The sequence below is a fragment of the Carassius gibelio genome, chromosome A18 (genome assembly GCF_023724105.1).
Source record: "Carassius gibelio isolate Cgi1373 ecotype wild population from Czech Republic chromosome A18, carGib1.2-hapl.c, whole genome shotgun sequence".
Taxonomy (NCBI): domain Eukaryota; kingdom Metazoa; phylum Chordata; class Actinopteri; order Cypriniformes; family Cyprinidae; genus Carassius; species Carassius gibelio.
The window spans coordinates 13404511-13410643 of NC_068388.1; the positions used below are offsets into that span (position 1 = coordinate 13404511).

Below are 6133 nucleotides of genomic sequence, written 5' to 3' on the forward strand. Positions count from 1 at the left end.
GAGTTGCTGGGACACAGTGTTAAACATGTCTCTGTCCCAGTTATCTTATATTTACAGATTACCAATCATTTGGTCAGTGAAAACATTGAAAATCTTTTCTTTGCACTTTTGCCATTCAAATAAACAATATAATTACTATTTTATTATAAGATCTTGATTTTATTGCATTTAAAAAAATATTTTTCTGATTTGGGGTTGTATTCAATCCTATGTTGATGTTTTATGTCTTATTGATGTCTATAAAAGTTCATGTAGCCTAATGATAAATATAAAATTCAAAGATTTCTATGTACTGTAATTATATAAAAATATACTGTCAGCGAACCATAGTTATGCAAATGAAGTAGATCATCGCGTTTGTTTCAATTCATAAGGATTAAAACTTCTCGAAGCACTTTTGGGTTAAAATCATACTGTATAAAAACAGGTTAAAATCAATCCCATGGCGCCATATAGTGGACAACATTAATATCACAGCCTGAGCGTCCCAAATATTATAAATTAATAAACCTAAGCATGTTTGCCTAGAACGACTTTGTTCTTGACGCAATTTAATGTTAAAAATTGAATGTCTAATGAATATCTAATATAAATACAACTTTATTTCTGTTAAAATTACACTCTTCTATGTCAAGATCACAAGGAAACAAGAAAGAAATGTAATTCAAGCAGTCGCCGTTGCGAGTTTTTTTTTTTTTTCACACCTCAGCATGACATCAGAGCAATTTTCAAACCTTAACCGGCGTGGATCTCCCGGCGATCGGTTCTGCGCATATTTTACTAATCTCAAACAAGCATAAATTAACGTTAACTAGTGATTTGAACCAGATCATTTAATCAAACTGTCCGAAATAACCAGTTAACGGAAAATAATCGGATTTCACCATTGCCTTGTTTACAGGTAACGTTAATAATGTTGTAAATAGCGTTCAGTTTTATACACAGATCGATAGTGTAGCTTCATAAGACCTCGAGTGGATATATTGTTAGGAGAAATGTGGTAAATTTTGTGTTCCCTCGATATGCTATTCTTAAATACACTTGGATGTTATGATTTAATCAAGGACGGTTTCAGCTAACTCTTCTTTACTGTTTTACTGAAGGAAAAAAAAGTCACCTACATCTTGGATGGCTTGAGGGTGAGTAAATGAACTGCAAATTTTAAGTTTTGGGTGAACTATGCATTTAATATTACAACTTGCATCTGGAAAGACAATGAAGAGAAAACAAACAGGTGAACTGGACCAAAGTTAAGCATTTTAACAATGCAGCGAGTTTGTGTTTGTGAATAAACCGAAGCAACGCGCTCTGTGTGATTCGACCAGAAAAAAATAAATACAAATCTCTTTAGGGAGAAGAATTCAGTATATACCATCAATTGTGAAATTCAACATATACTGAATAATCAGTGGAAGGCTAATATTTAACACTCTCAGCTCTTTTAGCGTATGATTTATCTCCTCATCACGGGCTGCTCAAAACTGACACCTTCATAATGTTTTAACAAACTATAAACTTACTCTATAACTATGTACAATTTATACATTATTTTCAAATGTAGGTCCCACTGTGTGATGCTCCATGTGACCGTGGTGACTCCGTTTCTGGGCTTCTTTCTTCTGGATTCCTCAGGAACAGATGTCCACATGTATTTGAGGAGCGAACCTTCTGCAGGTTGTGGAGAAGCTCTCCGTGATCAGGACGCGTCCGTCAGGCTGCTCTGTCTCCACCAGTGATGGGCAGATTCAAGTTTATTATTATTTATTTGTATAGCGCTTTTTTTTTGATGAACATCAGCCACAGGCGCTGCTTGATCTTCAGTCCCAGCTGAAGGCGTTAGAGATGCTCCCGACCACTGCGTGTCTTCCTCACAGAGCGGTAGATGCCCTGGTAGAGCTTGTTACACATTTGATCAGGCTTCAAGGCTTCAGGGACAGTTGTGTTGATTTCAAATGTGAACTTGAGCTGCTGTACTGACATAAAATGATGAGGCTCATTTAAATGTAAAACAACACTTGATGTCAGTATTAAGTCAATTAGCTTATCCTCTATGTTGCAAGTCTTATATTTTGCTTCTGTATTAACATTCCAGCATGGATCTCTTCTGTGGCTTAGGCTGTAGACAACCACAAATCATCTGGGAGTATTCTGTTCAAAAAGACTAGAGAGATGTCTGAAAATTAGTTTGAACTTTACCCCGTTTTCTTCATTATTATAGGTCTTATTTGTATGATAAATTGTCCGTCTTTGTTCTTTGATCTCACCTTGTGACAGTCCAGGTCTGGTCCAGAGGTCCACACTGATCACGTGACAGTCATAAGCTGTAGGATGTTCCTCGCAAACCATTTCACACAGGAGGAAACGTAGTCTCCACAATGTCATCGGCCTTGCATAGTACATGCCCTTCATGCTGAACTCTAAAGGACCGTACACTTTTGTAACTGCAGGAAAGTAATGTCTGATGTTTAATACATCACTACTTCATGTTGACTATCTATAGATTGCATTTCTGTATATAACACATACCATGGAAAACTTTAAAGGCTGCACTCAGTGTCAGTCAAATTGACCTCCATGGTGTCCTGGTTTACCAGCAGGTTCTCCAGTTTAATGTCCCGCAAATGTTAGCAGCATCAGTGTTCTGCCACCTTACATTTTGTGCCGTCCTCTCTTCAAGGCTTCCATCATAGAGCTCCTCGAAATAAAACAAATCCAGCAGTTTAATGATCTGAGGAACAATGGGGCCCTTATTGGACATGAGTGTCAGTGCGTTCTCTATGGGGAGACGGTCAAGATGACCAGGCTTGCAAAGAAAGAAAACATGAGTCTTCAGTGGAGGTGGTTTCCCAAATAAGAACTCAGTAAACAAGTCAAAACAACCAAATGAAACGTAATTTGTAGTCTGTGATTAACGTGAATATAAGATTACATAGAGAGCACTGCCTACTCACCACTCTGATATATGGCATGCCTGGCATCTTCACTGTAAATTTTACCTGATCAACAAAACAAAGAATTAACAATTAGCATGTGCACAGAGGTCCTATATTTCTAGCCATGAATCCTATTTTGACCACAAAGTATATGCTTTCTGTTAGTATAATTGTTTATTTTATTTTTTGTTTTAATTCATATCGGAGTTGTGACGCGGAAGTTGAATGAAGATGAATGTTTAATACTGTGTGCAAAAAAGTCCTGTCTTACCATGCCTTGTTATAAAGTGCACGCAAACTGTATTACTTTGTTTTAACATGAATATAGTTAGTTTGCGACAACCAGACTAGGGCTGTCACGATATTAAATTTTTAATATCATGGTTTTTGTGGCCTTAAGAATTCACGATATCTATAGAAACCTTTGGGGGAAAGATATCATGAAAATGTTTTTTACTTTGTTTATTGAGTATTTCTTTTTCACCCAACGAAAATAAGCTTACTGATAAACGCAGGGCACAAGACTATAAAATAATGAGAGAAAATACAGTCAAGTTCAACAGTACGATGAATAAATATTAATGGTAACACTTTACAATAAGATGTAATTCGTTAACATTAATGTATTAACCAACATCAATGAAAAATACATTTATTACACAATTTATGAATCTTTTTTTTTTTCATTCATTGTTCATGTTAGTTCACAGTGCATTAATGTGTTTAGAAACACAACTTGTGTTTTTAATAATGCATAGTAAACGCTGTGGAAATATTGCTCATTATTGTTTGTTAATTTAAATATGTTAACTAATGAAGAATATCCGCAGACGAGGCATTAAGAAGAAAGAGTTACTACGCACAGGCCGTATTTATTGCAAATACAAAATAAGACGAGTAAAGAACGCGGTACTTATTAAAATAATCACCCTTTACTCTAATATATGAGCACAGAAAACGGCTGTTAACAGGTTAAATAAAACGTTTCCCATTCTATGACCAGTAAAATAATGTCACCTTAATCTGATGAATACTGCTCTGCTCGGAGTAGCTAGGAGTAGCTGCATAGAGTGCTGCTGCGTCTTCGTCTTGTGTGATAAGAGTCAGCGTTAAGGCATAATACTGCCACCTGGGAGCTCAACCAGGTACTGGCACTGGAGTATTTAACATAGACAGTAAAAGAAATGGACACAGCGCCCCCATTGTATTTATGGGAGACAAGAGAAGCAGGCGGCAAGGAAGTCGACCGGAAGTTGAAGTCGGCCGCGTGCCGCCATCTTGTAGCAGAACTTCACTTGCGTTAGCATCCCATTGACCTCCCATTCATTTTGGCGTCACTTTGACACAAATAACTTTACATCTGAGGCGTTTAAAGACTCCATTTGTCCATTATTTATTTCTAAAGATACACGACAATGTATAAAGGGCTCCATTACCTTCTATGTTATATTATGGCCAGGCGGCAAGGAAGTCAACCGGAAGTTGAAGTCGACCGCGTGCCGCCATCTTGTAGCATAACTTCACTTCACATTGACTCCCATTCATTTTGGCGTCACTTTGACAGCGAATAACTTTACATCTGAGGCGTTTAAAGACTCCATTTGTCCATTAGCCTAATTATTTCTAAAGATACACGACAATGTATAAAGGGCTCCATTACCTTCTATGTTACATTATGGCCCCGTAGAAACAGTTTTTGTAAAAAAAATAGGCTAACGATTGCGTCATAACCACTCGACTCTCTGTCGCATTACCGTACAGACAGGAGGAGAAGCTCGCAGGCAATTAACTTAATATGGCGTACTGGTGTTACATTTTAAAATACTATACAAAATAATTAATCAGAATACTTACTCCTGCTAACTCACGCCAAAGAACTCCCCGCTCAAGCTCGCCGTCTCTACAAGATTAACGATGGCAGTTTGCACGCACAGCTACTTAGAAGATTTACATCTGTCAGACAGGTTGCTGACGTCATCAAGCTTAGTTTGAGTCTGCGCGTAATTTACATAAAAGAACAAACAATACTAAAGCAATATTAAATAATTTTGAAGAAAGGCAAAAGAGCCATACAAGGAAAATATTTTAAATGTATTTTTAAATATATTATAGCATGGTGTTAGAAAAAGTGTTATTTGCTTTGTCTGTATACTACCTTAAGAGATTTTAGGTTGGCTTGGCTTGAGAAAGCATGGCCTGAAAGTTTGAAGTTTTTTTCAATTTGAAAATGTTTAAATATAAACAACATTCAATATTAGCGGTACGTCAGTTTAGACATGTTACATGTCCTATATGTTTCTGTAGTACCATTGTCATCTTTATTTACATAAAAAACATTCCTCATCTGTGTGTATAAAGTAGTGTGTGCAGGGCAGCATCACTATTAGGAACAAACTGCTCTGTGTTAGTGGTTTGTGAATGAATCAGTGTGCTGAATTAATCTTTTAAGTAAATAAAATTGCACTGTCTCATCACTGAAGTCTTTTCCTTTGCGCAACTGCTTTGGTGGCTTTTCCTGCCTCGGTAGCATTGGAGCATGGTCTGTTAAGCACTGTATCATTGTGAATCTACTGAACGAATCCGTGTTTGTAGTCCGAATTAATCTTTATGAATGAATATACATTCAAATTGTTGTTAACTTGGTTAATGTGCAGTAGCTGACAAAATAAAGCAAAATCAACAGATCTGTAGTGCGTTTCTGATCAACGACATGACTTACTGCATAACTGCTATAGTACAATACATCGTTGGAGAATTTAGTTTAAAGTCAAAGTAATATCATTGCATTGCTGTAAATAACAAACATGGCATTTAAGGACTCATTTGAAATTTCTTTGTTATTCTGCTTCATTTTGTGGGTTTCTTTGTCACTCTGGCATTCCCCGTGGTACAAGAACAAATGCACACTCTTCAAAAAATGGTGATTTAATTCTCTTATCAAACTAAAAGAGGTAAAATGAAAATTGTATATGTATTCAATGAAATAAGTAAATTGTAATGCATGTTAGCTTGCTTCTTTCACTCAAGTCCATCTATTAAATCCACAACTTACAACAAGAAACTATGCTTATAACAGAACTTTGTTGGAGCTCTGGGTTCAGGATTGGTAATGTTCGTAATGTCAGAACTTGTGACCATAGTTAGCTTTTGAGAAATGCACCCCTGCGAATTTTATGTAATTAAAGCTGTTTTTAACCTAC

At 36.5% G+C, this 6133-nt stretch overlaps 1 long non-coding RNA gene across 2 annotated transcripts; it reads right to left on the reverse strand.

The window, feature by feature from the left end:
• Positions 1-1159: 1159 nt before the first annotated feature.
• LOC127934396 (uncharacterized) lies at positions 1160-3453 on the reverse strand. 2 transcript variants are annotated; one of them, XR_008147755.1, is made up of 4 exons: positions 2952-3453; positions 2527-2692; positions 2265-2441; positions 1160-2161 (listed from the first exon to the last, which is right to left on the reverse strand). It is a non-coding gene; the product is annotated as an uncharacterized LOC127934396 (long non-coding RNA). The 2 variants fall into 2 exon arrangements; XR_008147754.1 differs by having other exon boundaries at positions 2527-3453.
• Between the last annotated feature and the right edge of the window lie 2680 nt (positions 3454-6133).